Source organism: Nicotiana tabacum, chromosome 3 (assembly GCF_000715075.1).
Source record: "Nicotiana tabacum cultivar K326 chromosome 3, ASM71507v2, whole genome shotgun sequence".
NCBI lineage: Eukaryota > Viridiplantae > Streptophyta > Magnoliopsida > Solanales > Solanaceae > Nicotiana > Nicotiana tabacum.
The window spans coordinates 119,054,087-119,078,859 of record NC_134082.1 but is presented as its reverse complement, the minus strand read 5'-3'; the positions used below and the strand labels follow the sequence as shown (position 1 = coordinate 119,078,859).

At 39.4% G+C, this 24,773-nt stretch overlaps 1 long non-coding RNA gene across 2 annotated transcripts; it reads left to right on the top strand.

Annotated features, from left to right (window-relative positions):
- Positions 1-17,680: 17,680 nt before the first annotated feature.
- On the top strand, positions 17,681-21,006 carry LOC142179489 (uncharacterized). 2 transcript variants are annotated; one of them, XR_012707756.1, is made up of 2 exons: positions 17,681-18,115; positions 20,474-21,006. It is a non-coding gene; the product is annotated as an uncharacterized LOC142179489 (long non-coding RNA). The 2 variants fall into 2 exon arrangements; XR_012707757.1 differs by having other exon boundaries at positions 17,681-20,341.
- The last annotated feature ends 3,767 nt before the right edge of the window (positions 21,007-24,773 follow it).

The window sequence follows — 24,773 nt, the reverse complement described above, 5'->3', positions numbered from 1 at the left end:
AGTCACACAAAGGGGTCAAGAGGTTTGGGAATACATTGTATGAAGCATATGACCCCAGTAGGGGTCAGGTTTGGTCATGCACAACAATAGCTGATGCTGGCATACCCACAAACCAGCCTGAGAACACAAACACATAGAAGGAATATGGGGGTTTGGGCTTTATAAGTCAGCAAACACAACAAGTATCTAACAGAACATGCTTAAAAAAACAAACACAGGGGCAAGCATTAATCTAAGGGAAAAGGGAACATTACAACATGCTAGGAATATAATTTGACTGTAGAAACATAAACAGAAGTGGACAAGAATGTGGGAAACTGAAAACACTTAAAGGAACATGTTGTTGTTGGATCTCAAAAATTAACTAGAACATATCAGTAGAGAAGCAAAGTGTAGAAAGTAAAAGTAAGCAAGATTCCACAGTCTAGCCTTGGCTTTCAGCCGGCTAAACACAGTAGTAGCACAAGTAGTATTAGAGAAAAGAGAGAAAGTTTTGAATGTGAGTGTGTGTTCTGAACTCAAGTTTTGTTCGTGTTTTTGAGAGAAGAAGAGGTGGCTATTTATAGTTTTGAAAACGGGTGAAGAAGAGGTAAAGTCTTAAACACAAACATGGAAATAATCACAAGTCAGAGTCAATTAACACAAGTGATTCCCTTTAATTAAGGAATCACTGCTTAACAGATACTAACATTGATTAATTAAGGAAAGAAATCAGCTTGATACAGATTGATTATTGCCATGTAAGGGGCAGTTAAAGCATGAAGTAAATAATCAAGTTTAAGTACAACATAGGCTTATTTTGGGAAAGGATTCAGCAAGGTAAAACATCACAGTAAAGGAAAAGGATCGATTAATTTTAAACAGATGAGTAAAAATTAGGGCTTGTAAGAAAACTTTTGCAATCATTCGCAATATTGAGGGAATCAGGATCATTCAAGAAAGAGTCATGACTCTGCATTTCAACATATAAATAGCAAGGAATAAACATGCGTTCAGGGTCAAACATGTTGACAAAAAGAAACAACACAAAGATACAGTAGCAGTAGGGGTAAGCTAGGGTTCAGTAGCAAGAAAATATTCGAAGCACAGTAGTCAAGTAAGTCTAGTAGTCGCATAGAATCAACAGTAAAGAAGAACATAGTAACAGGTAAGAGAGTCAGAAACAAATAAAGGTCTCACAATAACAAGTGAAGCAAAACTTCTAAGAAATTAGGGCTTCAATAGTAGTCGAGTTTAAGAGGTTATAAGAACTCAAATTAGATAAGTCAAACAAGGAGAAGAGAGTCATAGATGAAGAACTTAAAATAAGCACACATTTAAGCAAACAATTTCAGAACTCGGATAAGACCAAAAGGGAACTAGGGTTTTTAACATGCTGAAATAGATAGAAGAACAACATGAGCAAATTGTTTTAAAAATAGAAAAATCACAAACAACATTAAAATCAGAGAAGAGCTCTTTTGAAAAACTTAAAGGAAAACCCTAATCGTTGAAAAATGAAGAGTCACTTTGAATGAAAATCGGAGAATCTTTGAGAAAAATACTTAAGAAGTTCATAGTAAGCACTGAAAAGGTGAGAAAGACCTTGAAAGTTATCGATCTAACCAGAAAAGTCAAGGATCTGCCTTGAAAGGCCATGAATGGCTGGAGAAAGGTCATGGATGGCCGGAGAAAAGCCATGAACAGAAGTTGAGCAAGGACTGGACCATATTCCTTCGAGGTCTGGCCATGAAACCACAGAAACAAACACCCAGGAGCCATAGGAGGCCTATAAACATCTCAAATGGCCATGAGAGGCCATGGATTAGGTAGGGGTTGAGGTAGATTAGGGTGAAATTAGATGGCGGCGGCTAGGGTTCATGAGAGCTTGCAGAGAGAATTGAGAGGGAATGGATTCGGAGGCGGTGGGTGGTGGAAAATGAATTAGGGTAAGGGGTCGTTTGGGTTTATTTTAGGAAGGGTGAACGGTGGCCGTTGATCTGAATGATTAACGGCCTGGATTAAACGGGTAGGTGGGGAATCCAGTTTGGGTTGGTTGAAATTGGGTTGGGTTCAGGTTTAATTGAAATTGGGCCGGGAAAATTGGGTCTGATTTGAGGTTTAATTTAGGGTAGAATTTAAATACCAATGGGCTATTATTTAAATAGCCAATTTCCCCCTTTTTAAATTATAAAAAAATAGTAAATAAATTTCTGGAAATAAATTGAAAGCACTAAAATGATTTATAACATATAATTAACAATATAAAAATACAAAACTTAATTTTATGAATATAAAACACAATTAAATCTTAAAAGGCTAATGTTGCAATTATATGCGATTTAGCTTAAAAATACTAAATAAATTTGTAAAAATATGCAAAAAATTACCTTAGCTATATTTTGGCATAAAAATAAAAACCCAATAAATGGATTACCAAAAAAAAAATAATTTTGGAAATAATTATTGGGTTTTTATGGATAAAAGAGGGAAATAAATTGATTTAAAAACCTTTAAAAATTATGAAAAAATAATAAAACATTTGGACATACTTATATATGCATATATATATATATATATATATATATATATATATATATATATATATATATATATATATACACTATACTATACATTTAGAATAATTTATAATGAGGGAAAAATTGGGCATCAACAACTACCCCTCTTTACCCGGGAAGGATGAAAGAGTTGTTGGGTGAAGATATGATGGCCAATTTTGACCGAGCGAAACGGTTTGAAGAGGTTTAGGCCACACCCTGGCTTCCAAGCTGCCTACATATCCCTGGTTTTACATGAATCAGGCCATATGTAGTTTAGGATCCGTTGGTGGAGTATGCCGATGGAGATTTTTTCAAGAACGGACGCAATATCCAAGGCTGGGCGAGTGGACAACTTGTGGGAATAGTTAAGGTTCAATATGGCTGCGGGAACTGGAGCGAGTTTTGCTCCTGCCAGGTTGGCCGTTGCTCACCAGTTTACCTGCAGTGAAACAATACAAGCGTATTCTGTGCATAAATCTAGACATGACGCAAAATCCCGTCGAACTATGAATGTTGTCTTTGGACGGTTGGGATGACGTCCTTAGACCATGATGTCCCGGTCCATGAAGCATATGATAAAGGATTCGCAGGCCATGAATTGATGATCTCGGGCTATGAGGATGGTGCCTCCGAACTATGATGCATTTGAATAATGATAAGCAAAAGATTGAAAGGGATCCTCATGCCATGACATGGTGTTCTCAGGCTATGAAGATGGTGCCTCCGAACGATGAGGCCTTTGGATAATTTGGAGATCTTTCAGCCCATGAGATGTAGTATGAGGAGATCTTTCATCCCCTGAGATGCTGTAGCATGATGCGGACAAGACAGAGCTTAGTCTTGCGATTTGAAGGGCAGCGCCTAGCCCGTAAAAGAAACGAAATAAATGATGCTTGGGATAGTGCTTAGTTTCGAAGAAAATTAGAGGCAGAGCTTAGCCTCGGAAGGCAGAATGATAGCCTTATGAAAAGATGCAAAATGTGGAGAGAGGTAGAGCTTAACCTCGGAAGGCAGAATGGTAGCCTTATGTAGGAATGCAGATGGAGGTAGAGCTTAACTTTGGAAGGCAGAATGGTAGCCTTATGCAATGCAGGATGTATCTGGAGAAAGCATTTAGTCTCGGAAGGTAGAAAGGGAGCCTTATGCAATGCATATGCAGAAGGAGGTAGGGCTTAACCTCGGAAGGTAGAATAGTAGCCTTATGCAAGAATGCAGATGGAGACAATGTTTAGTCTCGGAAGGCAGAAAGGTAGCCTTATGCAATGTAGATGCAGAAGGAGGTAGGGCTTAACCTCAGAAGGTAGAATAGTATCCTTATGCAAGAATGCAGATGAAGACAACGTTTAGTCTCGAAAGGTAGAATAGTAGCCTTATTCAATGCAAATAATGAGTGATAGTAGAGTTTTCTTAGCTGATAGCAGATTGCGATGTCATGATTACTGAGAGCATTGTGACAGACGGAGTATCACTAGCGTGTGCGGATAGAAAATGTTGGTAAGTGCGACAGTTCGAAGAGTTGTATTTCTGAATAATGTTTATCCCATGAGTGTATAGTATGTTTAATGATTTTGCAATCCTAGTGCCTGCATCCAAAGAAAAATCGTGAATTTTGTAAGGGGGAAGGTCAGTTCGTGTCCCCGCTAGCTTTGCTTGACCTGCTCAGCTTTGATCTGGTGATACCTATTTATCATTGGGGTAGCGTTGCTAAACAAAGCAGTTCCGATAATAAACATGCATGATTCTTGTACAGGTATGCCATAAATGTATAATTAAAAAGGTTTTTAGATGAACCGACGACTGTGACGTGGTTCGAGACATTGCAACCTCTCTTGCTACGGAATTTTGAGGATCCTCCTCAAAATTCTGCCCCAGTTTAATGGGTTGATGCTTCTGACTATTGCTTCCGACGATCGGCTGAAGTTACTTCGGAATTTTGAGGGTCCTCATCAAAATTCTGCCCCAGTTTCCAATTGGGGGGCGAGAATGAAATTTTTATTAAATTGTGACCGAACCCATAGGGCGACCTATGTATCTCCTCTTAAATGGGAATTAGTTCAGTTGTAGTTCAATTTACATCATATATGGGAAACATAAAGATTACACATAATAACGCTTGACTACATCTGAATTAATCGGCTTTGGCCAGACTTCTCCGTCCATTTCTGCAAGTATGAGGGCACCTCCTGTCAGAACCCGGTGAACCATGTATGGACCCTACCAATTGGGAGAGAACTTCCCTTTGGCTTTATCTTGATGCGGAAAATTTTTCTTTAACACCAGTTGCCCCTGTGTGAACTGTCTCGGCTTGACTCTTTTGTTGAAGGCTCTGGACATTCTGTTCTGATAGAGTTGACCATGGCTAATCACATTCATTCTTTTTACGTCTATTAGAGCTAATTGCTCATAACGACTTTTTTATCCACTCTGCATCGTCGAGCTCAGCTTCTTGTATGATCTTTATGGAAGGAATTTCTACATCAGCGGAAATGAAAACCTCTGTACCGTAAACCAGCTTATAGGGGGTTGCCCCAATTGATGTGCGGACTGTGGTGCAATACCCTAATAGAGCAAATGATAACTTTTCGTGCCACTATTTATGCTTCTCTATTATTTTCCTTAATATATTCTTGATATTCTTGTTGGAGCCTTCTACAACTCTATTCATTTGAGGCCTGTAGGCTGTGGAATTCTCATGTATGATCTTGAAAGTTTCACACATAGCTTTCATCAAGTTGCTGTTGAGGTTGGAACCATTATCAGTAATGATTGACTCTAGAATCCCGAATCGACAAACAATGCAGTCGCGAACAAAGTCTGCCACAACTTTCTTAGTCACTACTCTGTAAGATGCTACTTCGACCCATTTGGTGAAATAGTCGATGGCTACTAAGATAAACCGGTGTCCGTTGGAAGTGGCATGCTCGATTGATCCAATAACATCCATTCCCCAGGTGGCAAACAACCATGGTGAGCTTGTTGCATTACGCTCATTTGGAGGTACCTTTATCATGTCTGCATGTATCTGAAAGCGATGGCATTTCCGGACATACTGGATGCAGTCCGTTTCCATAGTAATCCAAAAGTAACTGGCCCGGAGTATCTTCTTTGCTAAGACAAAACCGTTCATATGTGGACCGCAGGTCCCATCATGAATCTCCTCTAGTAACTTGGATGCTTCCTTTGCGTCGACACACCTTAGTAATCCCAGATCAGGAGTCCTCCTATACAGGATTCCTCCGCTATGAAAGAAATGGTTGGACAACCTCCAAAGTGTGCGTTTCTGAGTAGGATTTGCAAGCTCTGGGAACTCTCCTTTTGCCAAATATTCCTTGATATCTTGAAACCAAGGCTTTCCGTCTGCTTCTTCTTCAACATGGGCGCAGTAAGCTGGCTGATCATGGATCTTTACTAGAATGGGATCAATGAAATTCTTGTCCGGATATTGTATCATAGATGACAGGGTAGCCAGTGCATCGGCGAACTCATTCTGGACTTTGGGAACATGTTGGAACTCCGTCTTCGTGAACCTCTTTCTCAATTCCTGTACATGATGCAGATATGGGAGTATCTTGGAGTTCTTGGTTGCCCATTCTTCTTGTACCTAATGTATAAGCAAGTCTGAATCTCCAATTATTAGTAGCTCTTGAACATTCATGTCAATGGCCATTTTGAGCCCTAGGATGCAAGCTTCGTACTCGGCCATATTGTTGGTGCATGGGAACCTGAGTTTGGAGGACACTGGATAATGCTGGCTGGTTTCTGATACTAGGACTGCTCCTATCCGACTCCTTTGAAATTTGTTGCTCCATCTAAAAACATTCTCCAACCGTCATAGGATTCTGCAATGTCTTCTGCTATGAATGATACCCCTTCATCAGGAAAGTACAATAGGTGCACTCTAATAGAGAATACCGGGTCTTGTACGGGGTGAACTTCTTGCTGAGATAATAAATAGCCTGCTCTTTCCTCCCCGTTTCATCATGCAGCCCCAAAACGCACCCGAAAGCTCCATCCAATACTGCAAGGTAGAGTAGTAAGGGTCTACCTGGCTCGGGCGGGACTAAGACTGGTGGTGTTGATAGGTACTCCTTGATTATGTCGAAGGCCCTTTGGTAGTCATCAGTACATTTGGTAGTGGTGTCCTTTTTCAACATCTTAAAGATTGGCTCATAGATAACTGTAGACTGTGTTATGAATTGGTTGATGTAATTAAGCCTTCCCAAGAAGCTCATCACATCTTTCTTGTTCTTTGGGGATGGTAGTTCTTTAATGGCTTTGACTTTTGATGGATCCAGTTCTATTCCTCGGTGACTCACAATAAACCCAAGTAATTTTCCAGCAGGAACCCCAAAGGCGGACTTTGCGGGGTTCAGTTTCAGGTTGTACCTCCGCAGTCTATTGAAGAACTTCCTCAGATCTTCCATGTGATCAGTGGCCTTCTTGGACTTGATAATAACATCATCTACATATACCTCTATCTCCTTGTGTATTATATCATTGAAAATGGTAGTCATGACCCTCATATAGGTGGCCCCTGCATTCTTCAGGCCGAACAACATCATCTTGTAACAGTACATTCCCCATGGCGTAATGAAAGCCGTTTTCTCAGCATCTTCTTCATCCATCTAGATCTGATGATAACCAGCGAAACAATCTACAAATGACTGTAGTTCATGCTTGGCGCAATTGTCAATCAGGATGTGTATATTCGGCAAAGGGAAGTCGTCTTTCGGACTGGCCCGGTTGAGATCCCGGTAGTCGACGCAGACTCTGACCTTCCCATCCTTCTTTGTCACTGGTACAATGTTGGCTAACCATGTCGGGTATTCTACTACCCTGAGAACCTTAGCTTTGACCTACTTGGTGACTTCTTCCTTGATCTTCAAACTCATATCAGGTTTGAACTTTCTGAGCTTTTGCTTTATTGGTGGGCACGTCGGATCGGTTGGCAATTTGTGAGCCACAATAGACGTACTCAGACCAGTCATATCATCATAAAACTAGGCAAATATGTCCTCATATTCCTTTAGAAATTCTGTGTATTCTTTCTTTTCTAATGGTGATAGGTGAACGCTGATTTGTGTTTCCTTGATGCTTTCTGCATCTCCCAAGTTAACAATTTCGGTCTCGTCCAGGTTGGACTTAGGTCTATTCTCAAAGTTCTCAACTTCTTTGACAATCTCATCTGGTATGTCATCTTCCTTTGAATCAATGTCTGTTTGTTGCGTCGTCTCATTGCATGTCACAGTCATTGGTTCATCAATATATGTAATAGTATTGCTGTATAAGTAAAGTAATAAGAGAAAACGATAATGAGTGTTGATTCATAAGAAAGTCAAAATGCTTTGATAAATTGCATAACTATTTTAAACATTGAAAATCTTATTGCGGGAATTAAAATGCGAAAACAAAATCATTTAGTAAACAATGGATAACAGTTGTTTTAGCCTTGCTACCCCGAGGCTCGTCGGGCTTTAGTTGTTCTGATGGTCCAATTGTTGAGGCGTGCCCCTCTCCTTGCAGCCTATATGGAAGGGCCTTCCTCCCCCTCCTCCTCGAGAACAACACAACAATCCATGTCATTGTCTTCTAAGAATAATTTCTTCACCGCTACAAGTGCTTCTTCTTCGTCTGACCCATAAACAATGTCAGTCTGTTGGAAAGTCTGCTCTAGATGCGGTATTGGCTGCTCCAGTGGATAGTAAGGACCGCGCCATGGTGGCGACCAGTTGTTGAATTCTTGCCAGGTGTAATCATATCCCAGACCGAAAGTAGTGCCATGCTTCTTTAGTTTTATAGGCTTAGAGATCCTGTGGAGGTTCTTTCCGAGTCCCTTTCCAGGTTCGTACCCACTCCAATTCAGTATACTCTCGATTTTTCTATCCCACCATTTGTCCTTGTCAACAACATTTACCCGTTCAATGTGATGGTAAGTCTCTCCACCTAGCTTCCTTCTTTCTTCGATTATCGGAATGGTCTGGAGACTGTATATAGGGTTGCTACCGTCGCCATGAATGATCACCTCTTGGTGATTCCATTCAAATTTTACTGCCTGATGTAGTGTTGATGCTATGGCCCTAGCAGCATGAATCCATGGCCTTCCCAACAGCAGGTTGTAAGATGCTGGCACGTCTATCACCTAGAAATCGACATCGAACCATGTTGGTCCCATTTGTAAGCATAGGACAATCTCACCGATGGTGGACCTTTGGGAGCCATCGAAGGCTTTCACATTGATGGCTCCATTTTCTATCTCGTGTAGTCCTTTACCCAACTTCTTGAGTGTTACCACTGGACAAATATTGAGATTGGAACCTTCATCGATCAAGATTATGGTGATAAAATAGTCTTCACATTGCACGGTGATGTGTAGTGCCTTGTTGTGCCCCAACCCTTCAGGTGGCAGCTCGTCCTCATGAAAGGTGATCTTATGGCTCTCCAGCACTTGTCCTACCATGTTAGCCATTTCCCCGACAGTGATGTTGTTTGGTACGTATGCTTCATTCAAAACCTTTAACAGAGCATTCTTGTGTGCCTCAGAGTTTTGTATCAAGGAGAGAATGGATATTTGTGCTGGCGTTTTGTTTGGCTGGTCGACGACCGAGTACTTCTTGGCCTGTATCTTCCTCCAAAGGTCGTCTGGGCCTATCTCAATGATTGGTGGCCGATTGGAGGCCTGCTTGCTTGACTCAGCTAGATGTTCGGGGGTATACACTCTACCAGTTCTTGTCATACCCTGTGCTGCAACAGTCTCTTCAAACCTAACCTTGCCTTTCCTTCTTGCTTCAACTATATAGTCCCAGGGTACAGCCTTTGTATGGAATAGTGTCATGGTCGACATTGCCACTGGGATTGGCATGGCTATCCTTACTCCGAACGTAGCATGCGCCTTGGGTGGCAAAACTGCAATCTCAAATGGTGCGGGCGCATTTGCCGGAGACACGAATGCAACCTAAATTGGTGCTGGTGCCTTTGTAGATGACATTGTTTCAAACTCAAGTGGTAAAGACATATTCACCTCAGTGTTCCCAGATGGTTGAATCTGGACTATGATTGGATTGAGAGTGATTATTGGCTTCTTTGGGTCAATCCCAATCATCTTCTATTTCAATCATGTCGATACCTCCACCCGTATGGCTTGGCAGAAGGTTGTTGTGGACATTTGGAGCGGGTTCCTTTTCCACAATAATCTTGTTATCAATCAAGTATTGTATCTTATCCTTCAAGGAGCAACATTCATCGATGGTCTATCCTTTCATGCCGGAGTGGTATGCACAAGATTTGTTTGGGTTAACCCACTGAGAAGGGTTTTCAGGGGTTGCAACAGGGATGGGGGTGACATAACCAGTGGCTTTCAGTCTCTCATACAACTGGTCAATGGGTTCAGCAATGGCTGTGTATTGTTTTGGAGGTCTTCGGTCAAGATTAGGTCGGGGTCTAGGGAAGCTTTAGCATGTAGGAGGTGATTGGTAATGGGATGGTTTAGCATTATAGGGTTGGTAGACATGAGCGGGTTGGGAGTATCTGGGTGAAGTAGGTTGATATGTAGGAGGTGGAGGTGACTGATAAGTTGGTGGTGGAGCTTGGTATAAGGGTGAGGTGCTTGGTAGTTCGGAGTTGGCTGATATGTGAGTGGAGGTGTTGGGTAAGTTTGGTATTTTATGGGAGATTTAGTCCTCTGTGCAACCATTACGGTCCACACGTCCCTTTTCTTGGACACACCACCAGACTGTAAAGCCTTATTGGTAGCTTGCAAGGCCTCGAAGTTTGTAACCATACCGCTTTTGATACCTTCTTCAATTCTTTCACCCAATTTGATAATGTTAGAGAATTTGTGGTTCTCAATCATCATCAGCCGCTCATAGTACTATGGGTCTTGGGCCCGGACAAAGAACTTGTTCATCTGTTCCTCTTCTAAGGAAAGTCTGACCTTAGTAGCTTCGGACCTCCAGCGAGTAGCATACTCGCGAAACATTTCTGTAGGCTTCTTTCTTAGATTATGAATATAGAACACGTCAGGCGCATTCTCTGTATTAAACCTGAACCTATCCATAAAATCGGACGCCATGCCTACCCAGCTTGACCACTTCTTTGGATCTAGGCTGATGTACCAAGACAATGCATCTCCTTTCAAACTCCTCATAAACAGCTTCATGCGGATTCTCTCATCTTTCCCTACTCCAACTAGCTTGTCGCATATGTCCTCAGATGGACCCTTGGATCACTTGTACTATCAAACATTTTGAACTTAGGAGGTTTGTACCCCTCGGGTAGTTCAACATCGGGCTGTATGCAAAGATCCTCATAATTCAGCCCTTTAATTCCCTTACTTCCTTCAACGCCATGAATCCGGCTGGTCAGTTTCTTGAGCTCCTCGGCCAGGTTCCTGATAAGTAGGCCATTTTCATCAGACTCAGGTGTGCTTGGGATATGTTGGGTGGAGTGTGGCATGGTTTCCATGTAGATGGGGTGTTATGGTGGCCTGGTGTGTGGGTATGGAAATGGTCATTTGTGGAGTTTTGAGGTTTTGGGACGAGTAGTGGAGTGTTGTTTGGGAAATGGCAGGTGTTGCATTGAGTTTTTGGTGGAATAGTGTGATGGTGAGGAGCAGGATGATACTGTTGCTTTGGGATATTTTGAGGAGGTGTAGGGTTCTGAGTGTTAGGGAAGTTGATATCTGGGGTGCTGAGGGAAAATGATAGGTTTGCCAGATTTCGAACCTGATCGAGCTCTTCTTGGAATTTCAGCAGCTTCTGTTCAAGTTGGGATACATTCTCCTGAGGAATTTGAGTACCATGGCCATTAGTAGCCTCTGACCGTTCAGTTGGATTCTCCTTCCTGATGTTGTTCATATCTTCCATTTTGCTTTTGTTCTTATTTCTGACAGGACTAAGAAGAAGAGTGGGTGGAGGGCCCCTGGATCTCGTGGAATAAGATGATGATGCCAGAGTGCACGAACTAACCTTTGGGGAGGGGAATAATAAAACAGAAAATAAAACACAAGGTAATCAAGTTAGTGTAGATTATAAAAAGCATTACGGTATTTAAACACATAGTGCGGAATGTAAAACGTGTCCTAACCTGGGACCTTTTTGTGCCCGACGTAGGCCTAGCGATAAATTGTTTTGGAGAACTTAGAATGCTAAATTCCTCATTTTATTCATAGAAAATAAGACGAATCCCAAATTGACACTAAATAAACAGGAAAATAAAAGTCACTAATGACCATTGGCCTTATTACAATTATAAAGCGAAAAGATAAACTCCTATCTACTTGGTCCTAGAAGGACCTTCCTCAGGTTGAATGCTCTCGTTGATCAGATCCTCTAGCTCGCGTAGGTTCACCAGTAAAAATGCCTTTGCTAGGTATTCTCCTTCGTTTCCTTCAGCGTTCTGGCAGTCGGTGACTCTCTTCCTCACTTTTCCTTCCAATTCCAGCAGACTATACTCCAGATATTCCAACTTTTCACTAGCTTTGGCAGCCCTCTCTTTCCATTCATTAATTTGGTCATTTGAAGGAAGATTCCTCCACCAGACTAGCAAGAGTGAGAGTGTGCTAACCATACCGAAGCTGGGGACCTCGTTCTTCATATTTTTGCAAGGTAAACAAGATTAGGCCCTTACCCCTACCAGACTTGACTATTTAATATCAACAATTAGCATGAAGTATTTAGTTCTCCAAATAAATGCACAGAACGTGGTGATGTCCGTTTGGATTTAGAGAAATCCAGTGGATTTTGGACAAGGCTATCTTAAAGGATTATTATGTGGACAACATAACTGACCCGGCTAGGTTTGACCATAATGCATGCACAATTTGAACAAAGTAAGGTTTATATGGGATTTTAGACTGTACCCTCAAGCGAACAACTCAAAGGAGAAGGCACAGAACCGTCGACTGCACCGCTGATCGACTGATTTTACCGCAAATATGCCTTTCCAAATTTAGGGGGTAATGATATAGGAAGACCGCAACCACTCATTATAAGTGTTGCACGGGTGGAATATGATGTTGAGCATGATTATGCAATAATTAAAATATGTTGGCACTTATTTGCACGTTAAGAAAGCGATAAATATAGTAGTTTTCATAATTTAAAGCAACAATAAAGGAAGAAAACAAAGAAGATAAGGGAGGGTACAAATTCACAAGAACAATCTGAAGTGGTAAAAGCCTAAAGATCCCCAGCAGAGTCGACATACTGTCGCGCTCCCTTTTTCCCTCTTCACATCGAAAAATTAGATTTATGACATTTTTGGGTATAGGACAAATCATTCCTTTTGCGAACGGGGTTTGCATTTTTGAAGAGTCGCCACCTAATGATTTAAGGTGCATTAGGACACCTATATGGTTCCTTTCTAAGTTTGTTTGATAACCAGAGACAGGGTAATGACTTCAAATTATCCTAAGGGAAGATGTTTGGCACCCCTTGGGATCCACTAGTATGGTTCCCGGCATACAATTTTGTGAATTTGTACAATTAGAAAATAGACAAGTATAGGCTCAAATAGTAGGGGATTTAAGTTTAAACACATAAGAGTTTGAAAACAATCATTAAAAGGCGAATTTTAAAAAAGGAGTTACAGTTTTACAAATACTTGAGAATATAAAAATGAGGGAGGGGGGTCCTAGGTTTGTTTATAATATGGATCACATTAATGCGATACCCGGTATGACACTCCTCAGAAGAGGGGATACACGTGGTATTAGCGCACCGGTCATCATATACATATCCACCCTTCCCACCCCATTAAGGTATGAAAGCGCGGATTGGTCTCGACCTCTATTGCATGCTATTATCCATCCCATTCCTATCAGTCCCGGAGGAATTTAGGACTACTATTCCTATAAGAGGGAGGATTTTAGGCTAACTCTTAGGTTCTAAAGGTAAAAGGATAAGGCGACCGACAAAAAACATGTAGGACTGCATTTAAAGGGGAAACACATAAACAATTAAGAGGCTCATATATACCTCCACAGACAATGCATATAAATAGCATGACTTAAACACAGTTGGGGTCATAATTTAAAGTACTAAGGCAGGGTGTTTTGATTGTTGAAGTAGACCAATTTATTACATAACTCAGATAAGAATTCCGAATCAGGCCTGCATGCTTGTTGTAGCAGTTGGTAATTCACCAAAACGATTCCGGTTTTATTTAAGTAGTTACCTAAGACTTGCCTAGGCGTATTAGTGATGTCCTATGAGCATGATATCTATTACTGATTGAGAGTAGTAAAATAGTAAACAATTTTGAACGAGTGATTTGGATCCTATAGGCACGCTTTCTAACCGTATTAATTTAAAAGAGTAAGTTATTTAAACTGATTCAGAACAGGTGAGTACGTGTCAAACTAATTTTTAGCTAAACTGGTTTTAGATCCTATAGTCATGGTATCTAATTAAACATGAAGTGGAGTAGGCAGGATTTATTTGATTCAAAGCGGAGTTCCTATAGGCATGATATCTAATTACAGCCATTTAGGTCCTATAGACATGGTATCTAAGTGTGGAAGTAAAACATGCAGAATTTTATTAAATCAAAGCAGATCCTATAGGCATGTTTTCTAACAGATCACATCAAAAATACACCTATAAGCATGTTATCTACCCTTATAATAGCTAAAGCATACAAAATTAACCCATCCCTTTTCACTAGCCAGCCCCAATATTGTTTATAAATTATTACAGCCCAAATGATTCAATTACAAAAGTAGTGCAGAAATAAGAAAATTACAACCAAGGAAAGCCTGATCTTGACTTCCTCTCTGAGTTATGTAATGAACCACTTCAGTTCCAGAATTTCAAAGCCTTTCTAATACCTTGGTGTGTCACAGTTCCCTAAGGGTCTCAAGGGACCCCGGGCAGTGCTTACACCCAGGTTTGCATAACCAGACAGAAATGAGTGCAGTGTGGAAGGGTCAGCCCTTATGTGTCCAAGTTCAGAGGGAGCTCAAGGGTCCCAAGGCAAGGTTCACACAAGAGGGGCAGAACCTAAGTTCTAGGAATATAGTGGAAGTGCAGAACATAGTTAAAAAGAGTTTGTTAAAAAACTAGACTAACAAGTCCATTTTTTGAGAGTAATCAGTAGCAGAAGTGTTTGAAATCAGTTGGGGTAATGAACAAAACTCAAACACACAACATTAGAGTCATACAAAAGGGTCAAGGGGTTTGGGAATACATTGTATGAAGCATATGACCCCAGTAGGGGTCAGGTTTGGTCATGCACAGCAATAGCTGATGCTGGCATGCCCACAAACCAGCCTGAGAACTCAAACACATAGAAGGGATATGGGGGTTTAGACTTTATAAGTCAACAAACACAACAAGTACCTAATAGAGCATGCTTAAAACAACAAACACAGGGGTAAGCATTAATCTAAGGGAAAAGGGAACATTACAAGATTCTAGGAATATAATTTGACTGTAGAAACACAAACAGAAGTGGACAAGAATGAGGGAAACTGAAAACACTTAAAGGAACATGTTGTTGTTGGAGCTCAAAAATTAACTAGAACATACCAGTAGAGAAGCAAAGTGCAAAAAGTAAAAGTAAGCAAGATTCCACAGTCTAGCCTTGGCTTTCAGCCAGCTAGACACAGCAGTAGAACAAGTAGTATTAGAGAAAAGAGAGAAAGTTTTGAATGTGAGTGTGTGTTCTGAACTCAAGTTTTGTTCGTGTTTTTGAGAAAAGAAGGGATGGGTATTTATAGTTTTGAAAAAGGGTGAAGAAGAGGTAAAGTCTTAAACACAAACATGGAAATAATCACAAGTCAGAATCAATTAACACAAGTGATTCCCTTTAATTAAGGAATCACTGCTTAACAGATACTAACATTGATTAATTAAGGAAAGAAATCAGCTTGATACAGATTGATTATTGCCATGTAAGGGGCAGTAAAAACATGAAGTAAATAATCAAGTCTAAGTACAAAATAGGCTTATTTTGGGAAAGGATTCAGCAAGGTAAAAGATCACAGTAAAGGAAAGGGGTCGATTAATTTTAAATAGATGAGTAAAAATTAGGGCTTGTAAGAAAACATTTGCAATCAGTCGCAATATTGAGGGAATCAGGATCATTCAGGAAAGCGTCATAACTCTGCATTTCAACATATAAATAGCAAGGAATGAACATGCGTGCAAAGTCAAACATGTTGACAAAAAGAAGCAAAACAAACATACAGTAGCAGTAAGGGTAAGCTAGGGTTCAATAGCAAGAAAATATTCAAAGAACAGTAGTCAAGTAAGTCAAGTAGTCGCATAGAATCAACATTGAAAAAGAACATAGTAACAGGTAAAGAGAGTCAGAAACAAGTAAAGGTCTCACAGTAACAAGTAAGGCAAAACTTCTAAGAAATTAGGGCTTCAACAGTAGTCGAGTTTAAGAGGTGATAAGAACTCAAATTAGATAAGTCAAACAAGGAGAAGAGAGTCATAGACGAAGAACATAAAATAAGCACACATTTAAGCAAACAATTTCAGAACTCGGATAAGACCAAAAGGGAACTAGGGTTTTTAACATGCTGAAAAAGATAGAAGAAGAACATGAGCAAATCGTTTTAAACATAGCAAAATCACAAACAACATTAAAATCAGAGAAGAGCTCTTTTGAAAAACTTAAAGGAAAACCCTAATCATTGAAAAATGAAGAGTCACTTTGAAAGAAAATCGGAGAATCTTTGAGAAAAACACTTAAGAAGTTCATAATAAGCACAGATCTAAGATAGATCTGAAGAAAATTGAAAGATCTCAAAGATTAGGGTTTCAGAAAACCCAGAAAAGATGAGAAAGACCTTGAAAGTTACTGATCTAACCATAAAAGTCAAGGATCTGCCTTGAAAGGCCATGAATGGCCGGAGAAAGGTCATGGATGGCCGGAGAAAGGCCATGAACAGAAGTTGAGCAAGGTCTGGACTAGATTCCGTCGAGGTCTGGCCATGAAACCACAGAAACAAACACCCAGGAGCCATAGGAGGCCTATACACATCTCAAATGACCATGAGAGGCCATGTATTAGGCAAGGGTTGAGGTAGATTAGGGTGAAATTAGATGGTGGCGGCTAGGGTTCATGAGAGGTTGCGGAGAGAACTGAGAAGGAAGGGATTCAGAGCCGGCGGGTGGTGGAAAATGAATTAGAGTAAGGGGTCATTTCAGTTTATTTTAGGAAGGGTGAACGGTGGCCGTTGATCTGAATGATCAACGACCTTGATTAAACGGGTAGGTGGGGAATCCAGATTTGGGTTGGTTGAAATTGGGTTGGGGTCGGGTTTATTTAAAATTGGGCCGGGAAAATTGGGTCTGATTTGAGGTGTTATTTAGGCTAGAATTTAAATACCAATGGGCTATTATTTAAATAGCCAATTTTTCCCTTTATTAAATTATAAAAAAAATAGTAAATAAATTTCTGGAAATAAATTGAAAGCACTAAAATGATTTATAACATATAATTAATAATTTAAAAATACAGGACTTAATTTTATGAATATATAACACAATTAAATCTTAAAAGGCTAATGTTGCAATTGTATGCAATTTAGCTTAAAAATATTAAATAAATTTATAAAAATATGAAAAGATTACCTTAGCTATATTTTGGCAGAAATATAAAAATTCAATAAATTAATTATCAAAAACAATAATCTTGGAAATTATTATTGGATTTTTATGGATAAAAGAGAGAAATAAATTGATTTAAAAACCTTTAAAAATTATGGAAAAATAATAAAATATTTGGACATATATATATATGTTATTTTGAAGTTATTTTGCATATTAGAAATATCTAGGAAAAATTGGGTATCAACAGTGACGCTCTTGGCAAGTTGGGTGTCCATTCTTCCCCCTCGAACTTTGGGGGGGGGGGGGGTGTTGACAATGGTAATCGTTTACATGAGGATTCTGGGGGCTAGGGTTCTTGTTTGATACACACGAGACTATTTTAGGCTGTAGTATGGGAGATTAGTGGACAAGTCACGTGCTTTGATCAAGGCAGCTCCACATTTTAATCATAGCCATCCATTTTGTGTCCAAAAGCTTCCTGTTATTTATGCTTAATTTGCTTAGCTGTCACATTTAGTCAGCTAGGAATTGTTTTGTATAAATACACGACATTGTACAATGTTTCATAACAGAATAATAACACAATTTTCCTTTATATCAAATAATCTCTCTCTAAACTTTTAAAAAATCGCTAAACTGCCTTTCTATCAAGCAATGTTACAATATTATAGCATTTTTTAAAGCTTTCACAAATTTCTGGCACTGCTTTTCTGGCGGTGCATTCGCTATTGAATTGATGCTATAAGGTATCAGGATATTTTAAGATCAGAACGCGCGGATATGGCTTATGCTCTTCAAAGCCGTATATTGCTTGGACATTGATACAAATTTAATTTGCTATCATAAGTGGGACTAAAGTCCCAAAATTTTTAAAGAACAGAATTTTTCACTCGTTGGTGGTCCAACTAGGAAATGAAAAAAAAAAGGAAAAAAGAAAGAAAGAAGGAAGGAAGGATGCTGAGAACCAAGGCAACTGACATCGACTGCTTGAAAGGGAGACATTGCACTATAGAGGTAGCTAGTTCCATTATATTATAATTGTTTGTCTACCGAATACTAATCGCAAAGGCTATTCCCTGTAATAAACATTTGAAATTTGTAGTTGTATGTCGAAGTATTATTTTTAACTTCATTTTTCCCCCTTTATCTTTTAAGTCTCACGATACAAAACGGTACTACGATTAACAGATCTATGAACAATAAATACATATATCCTTCTTGAACAACGTACCTTGTAGTACTCACAGCAACCAAATGAGAAATAATCAATCCAAACTATATCATCTCAATGAGAATTGGTTATTTAATTAGCCAATCTCAGAACTTGAAAGTGGGATAGAAAAATTCACATTTTTTAGTGAAAATGTTAATCCCAAACAGAAAAAGCCATACTTTCAAATCAAGTGAACTACTAACGTGAAAATAAAAAGACCACCGTACACTTTTTAGTCCCAACCTTTTATCCTCTATACTTCGTTTACTCCATGAAAATGCAATCCAGAAAAGGAAAAAGAAAAATCAAATCATTGCATCTTATTCTCCAGCAACCAAAGAACTCACCAAACGCTTTTTATGAGATCCATTTTTTTTTGTCATTCTTCTTTGCTTTTCTCCAACCACTAGTCTTTTTTTTCTTTCTTTTACATATCCAGTTTTTTCCTGTTTCTTTTCACTTTTTGACGCGCGTATGATGTCCAGGCATCCTTTGAAAAGTCAAGTTTCATTTCTAATGAGAAAATGTCACAGCTGGTTATGGTATAGTCAGTATATATGCCAAAGTCTCTAACACATGTGCGTGATCTACAGAAAAGTACAAAAACCCCAACTTTCCGGCCACACAATTACATCTAAAGACATACACTATTTTAGTTCTATAGTTTCTAGAAAACATAAAGTCAGCTTATATATGCTCGACGCGTATTTTTGACACCAAACCTCCTAAACTTTTGGAAGTTAGCCGGTAATTTATGGTTCAAAATACTTTTGAAATGAGTTCGTATCCTTATTCATTTTATTAAGTTTGGTATGAACAGTGAGGTTCCTCTGCCCTTGGAATAAGGTGTAACTTTAATTTGTCTTTCCCAATTAATTAGAATCATAATGCTACTAGACAAAAGCTAAAACAATATGAAGGATATATAGGCACTAGGCATTCCGATTAATTAATACTAGTTAGCTGATCACTTTTTTGCAATAAATTTTCGATCTATGAAAAATAAATGGCAATCACAAATAAAATATGAGGAAAAGTAATTGTATTGATGAATTTCTGTGGGTATATCTTTATTTTCTCCCTTGATTATTCTTTCCTGATTATTCTCCGTGATTCGTAGGCTTAATCAACATATTTCTCGAACATAGGATGATGTAGATAATATTTGATCACTTCGGCATCTTTCAAAAAGATAATATTTGATGTCTTTGATCTATTTATGAATATTCCATAAATTTGTGGAATTTCGAGATCTCCCGGCCCTTTAAGAGAATATGTACTGCTTTTTTATAGGTAACCTAGAGTTAGGATAGAGTATCTTCCAAGAAACCCTTGATGGGTATTAGGGTTGCAAGAGAAAGGATAGTCTTGTCTTGTAGTGTTTTAAATTTAGGATTAAGTCCAAATTTTATATGGGTTTGATCCGTTAAATTTTTGATGTCTACACACCTGCAGAACAATTAATAAATTAAAGTAAGCAAGTTGAACCAACTTAGTTAAGGGAACCAATGATACACCAGAAGTCATGGCCAGTTTGGTGGAAGCTTGAAGACAGAAATGCTATCACTTTAATCCAACCCTCTTAAAATCGTGGACTTTAGGAGGAGAAAGAAATGAGTAGCAAATTTTGTCTAAGTTGTCTACAGCCTGTTCTCACCTTATTATGTCCATTGCCAACAACCTTATGTCCTTATTTTGTATAATGTACCTACCTTTGTCGTTTCATAATTGTCTTCATATCTCTAACCCTATTAATTATGCGCCCAAAAAAATACATAAAACAGATAACCAATTAATCTGACGCATATTTATTGTTTTAGAAACAACTATCACATCAAAATCTTCAGAAAAGACCAATTAACAACCGAGTTGGTCATCCAGAAAAAAATGGAAAAAAATTCTCTATGTTTCAGCTATCCTATTTAGAATTAAGTATCAAGCAAGGACCAAAAGACATGTGTAAATCTTTCTTTATATAATAGAGGGGAGAATAAGGGAAGCTAGCTGAGTCTGGCGTAGTTTTTCAGGTATGTAACTATAATCTCATTGATAATAGGCTATATAGACGATATTTACACTCTAAATGTACCATTCTTTATTGTTGTTTTACAGGCTAAATGATAACAAGATACTCTAATTGGTGTTCTTTTGCTTCGCAGGGACTAATCCAAGTTAGAAAGAGCCTATGGAGTGTTTTGGAGTCAATAATATGGATAAAAGCCAATCAAGAAGCACCCAAACAAAATTAAGCAAGGAAGAGGCAAAGGAGGACAGGGATGGAGGTCACCGCGACCGCGGTAGGCCAAGAAAGCGAGGCAGAATGTTTGTGGTTCACCCCGGTCGCGCCGTGTTCTGCCACAGCCCTGGTCGACTGTGTAATTGCCCAGAAATTGTTGGACTAAAGTGTAAATCGGGGGAAACTTATCCTAGCCCCTTATAAACTCAACAAACTCTCCCAAGCAAAGGAAAGCTTGTTTTTAGACTGATTTGGAGGCGATAACAAGTGTGAGAAGAGCAATCAACCATTAGAGTTTTTCAATCTTCTCTTTGTTATTTCAATTGCACATTATGAATACTTTTGTAGTTGTATCTTGCTTTGCTATGAGTAGCTAATTCCTTAGTCTAGGGTTTTTGATGGAACCTGTTGAGGATGAACTTCTTGTTATATTAATATAGTTTGCCCATTTTAATCTCTATTTGTTCAACTACGTTCTTGTTGTAGTTGATTGATAGGATTCTCAATTAGTTGTGCCTATTTAGTATGTATTACTCGGGAGAGAGTGTATATTTAGGTAGTTGTTGAACATTACCAATCCCAAAGTATATGAGGTATCAATAACCGAGGGTTTAAAGGCGAGATTAGGGATAACAAAGTCTTGGGTGTGATCTAAAGTGAGCTGTAATCAAGACCAGCTAGCATAGCTCGGGAGAGTGCATTTAGTAAATTGTCGTAATTACTTGGGAGAGATTTACGGTAATAAGAGTGCTCATGATCGATAGAGATGATTATGCAAATCTATATGAAACATAACCGTAAGGGATTCCATCAATAGGGGAAATCACAACCTTAGATCCTTCTCTTAATTGTTTACAACTTAATCATAGTTAGTCTTTATCTACTTAATTGCAATCAGTTATAGTTAATAGAAATATCCTCAATTATTATTCAAAACGTTTGGGAAGTTGATTCCGTAGAATTTAGTGAGTCTAACAAGAGTAATTGATAGGTTAATTCCTTGTGGGTTCGACTCTGGGCTAAATACTTATATTATATTTGCAGCGTCCGCATGTCCTTTTTATAATGCATAGTTGGGCGTGATCAAATTTTAGTGCCGTTGTCAGGGAATTAACGGTGTTATCAAATATAATTGAAAGAAGTACAAAAATTCTTAGTGTAGTCAATTTTCTCTATATCCAATCCATACATTGAAATTTTAACGTTTGTTGACTTGGTTGTACGAGTGCATACCTAGAAACTCTTCGAGAACTGGTAAAGTATTTGAAGTATTATCAGATCCAGAGAAAGTTTTCAAGGCTTTGAATCGGGCCAATCGAAAAAACAAACAACAACAAACAACTGACCAATTTGAACCAGACATGGGGGATCACGTAGTAGACCCAGCTGCGCCATTAGCGGCAGTGGCACCTCTTGTACCAGAGGCTGCTCTATATGACTGGGCATAACCCACAGCAGAGAACTTGGCCCAACGATTTTAGTCCCACAGATATAGACTGAATCGTTTCAAATCACGAACAACATGATGTACGTATTGCAAAACAATGGACTATTCTCGGTGTCACAAATCGAAGATCCTCAATATCACTTGAAGAATTTTCTGTCAATATGCAAAACTCAAAGGCAGCCCAACGTAACTCAGGAAGCAATAAAGTTGTTGTTATTTCCATTCTCAGTGACAGGAGCTGCCCAGACCTGGCTAAACTCGCTCCCCATTAATTCCATAACGACTTGGGAGGAGTTAGTCAAGCAATTTGTGAACAAATTTCATCCACCCAACAAGACTTCTCAACAAATTGATGAAATTCTAAGTTTCAAAAAGAGACTAATGGAGACACTGCAAGAAACATGGGAACGATTCAAGGGGATGCTGGTTATATGTCCGCGCCACAGTATTCCAGATCAGATGTTGGGGTAGTGGTTTTACATGGGTTTGGCAGATGGCGTGAAAGATAATGTTGATGCTTCAGCTGGTGGAGCATTTTTGAGCAAAACATGGAGAGAAATCCAGAGTCTACTTGACAAAGTGGCACATAATTCAGAGTGGACAACCAGGAATGCACCTATCATTCCAGTGGTTCACTTAGTGCCCTTAGATCCATCCAACACTCTTGCTGAAAATATGGTCACGTTAATGACACAGATGAGTATACTCACTAAAAAGGTGGAAGAGTTAGGGCAGAAGCAACAGGTACACATTGTAGATACTACCAATGGGGGCTTATGCACATCTTGCATTAGTCAGCCAATTGGTAACCCGTGGAATACAGCAAGTGATCATCATCACTACCCTGAGGACATGAATTATGTATCTAATTATGGAGGCCAGATATAGGGTGGTCAAAATTGGGGCCAACAAAATCAGCCATATAGGCCAGTCCAGCCACATCTCAACAATGGAAATATGGGAGGTATGAGACCTCTCAATAATATGGTGACTTACCAAAGGCCTCAGGGATATAATAATCAAAATCAGCAGCAGGGTTATCATCCTCCTCAGCAATAGCATGGTAAAAGGTAGGAAGATGAGTTAGCTAGACTCGAGGCAATGATGCAGCAGGTTATTGGGTCAAATTCAAAGATGAGTGAAAGAGTAGATGCACATGAGTCGACTATTAAGAATATTGAAGTGCAAATGGGCCAAATTTCGATGTCCTTGAATAATCATCCTCTTGGGACATTGCCTGCAGACACACAGGTAAATCCAAAAGAGCAAGGCTCGAAGCAGCTGATGGCAGTGAGTCTACGTAATGGAAGTGACTTAGACTTGGAACAAGATAGGGCTCGAGAAAGCAGACAAGCTGAGACACTTATACTAGTGCCCATTGAGCTAGATGAGTCAACAAACTGACAGAGGTGATAGTACATCCTGCCCAGGAAGAACATAACACACAGATTGAGGCTAAGAGAGAAGCTGAGACAGCCCAGGAACTGGTAGTTGAGGTGGTAGCTGACAAATAAAATACCCATATCATTGCGAAGAAGAGAACTCCCGCACCATTCCCATAGAGGCTGGCCAAGTACCAAAAAGAGGAACAATACAAGAAATTTTTGGAGATGCTGAAACAAATCCAGGTAAATATTCCATTGATTAATGCTTTGAGGAGATGCCTGGTTATGCAAAAATGATGAAGGACTTGATGTCCTGAAAATTTGATTTCCAAGACTTGGCCACCATGTCTCTTACTCAGACTTGCAGTGCGGTAGTGACTAGATCAATTGCTGAGAAGTTGTCTGACCTAGGGAGTTTCACAATTCCCTACACCATTGGTAACTTTGCTTTCGCCAAAGCACTTTGTGACTTAGGGGCTAGCATAAATCTTATGCCCCTGGCGATCTATAAGAGGTTGGGGATTGGGAGAGCTAGACCCACTTCCATGTTGTTGCAGTTGGCTGACAAGACCGTCAAAAGACCCTCTGGTATCTTGGATGATGTGTTGATTCAGGTAGGGAAATTTGTGTTCCCTGCAGATTTTGTGATTCTAGATTGCAAGGTAGATGATGAAATTCCCATAATTTTGGGAAGGTTGTTCTTGGCCACTAGGAGAGCTCTCATTGATTGTGAGACTGGGGAGCTCAAGATGAGGTTGAACAATGAGGAGATAACATTCAATGTGCAGAAATCTATGAGGCGACCAAGTGAATTCGTCAATTGTTCTCTTATTGATGTTGTGGATGTAATCGTAGAAGCTGATGATGAGACGCTAACTATTAAGGACCCTCTTGCTGCATGTCTAGTAAATTTAGATGAGGTAAATGGGGAAGAACTGACAGAATGGGTGTTGGATTTAGGGGGCAAAGGGTTTTAGGATAGAACTCTTGAATTTGAGCCCCTGCACTTAGAAAACAGAGAAACTCCTCCAGCTAAGCCATCCATCGAAGAACCACAAAAGCTGGAATTGAAGCCACTACCCGCCCATCTCAGGTATGAGTTCATAGGACCTAACTCCACATTACATGTTATTATTTTACATCTAGTTTGTTATATGTGCAGGCACAACAACTTTTGTAGGCACTTAAGGAGTGCAAGACTGCCATTGGGTGGACCATTGGCAGACATTAAGGGGATCGTCCCAGCCTATTGTATGCATAAAATTCTGCTAGAAGAGGGACACAAACCTTTTAGGGAACACCAATGAAGGATGAACCCCAACATGAAAGAAGTGGTGAAGAAAGAAGTGATAACGTGGTTGTATGTGGGAATCATTTTCCCAATCTCTGAC